Source organism: Cyprinodon variegatus, unplaced genomic scaffold, assembly GCF_000732505.1.
Source record: "Cyprinodon variegatus isolate N-32 unplaced genomic scaffold, C_variegatus-1.0 Scaffold941, whole genome shotgun sequence".
In the NCBI taxonomy this organism is placed as follows: Eukaryota; Metazoa; Chordata; class Actinopteri; order Cyprinodontiformes; family Cyprinodontidae; genus Cyprinodon; species Cyprinodon variegatus.
The window spans coordinates 88,866-89,472 of NW_015151394.1; positions in this window are offsets into that span (position 1 = coordinate 88,866).

Genomic DNA, 607 nt, shown 5'->3' on the forward strand with positions numbered 1-607 from the left:
CTTCTCCTGCTGTGGCCAAGGGGTGCAAACACTGTGTAAATAGATTACTTTAAACCAAATTCAGAAGGTCCTGAAAAGTCAACAAGTAGACCAGCAAGCACAAAATTAAGAGTAATGAGCAATAACAGAAAACACATTCAAACAATGTGTTTTCTGTTACTGCAGCGCTAGTCAGCAGCTCTTCTTAACTTGCGCTTTTGGGAGGTTTTTTGCTACTTGCAGCATTTTTCATTTGCATCTTCAGGGGTTTTTTTGTGTTTGCTGTATGCTTCTACTTTCCTGTTTTCTGTGATTGCAGCTTTTCTCCATTTATTTTTTTTTGTTAGTCTCGTTTTTTGTTGTTCAGTCTTTTTTTGTGTGTTTGCTAGTTGGATGTTTGAGTTTGCAAGACCTTTTGAATTTGTTATGAAATCATGTATTTGCGCCGCATTTGAACCCCTCAACCCTTCTCATCCAAACACTTCAGTTGCCTTTAGGACATAAGGTTTATGTCTGTTAGTGCCTCTGTAAACTCTAATATGTCTCCTCTGCCTAGCTGAGTCGTATTTTAACCCAGGTGGATACTTAGGGCCGGATCTATCAAAGGTTTGCGTGTATAAAAACGTGA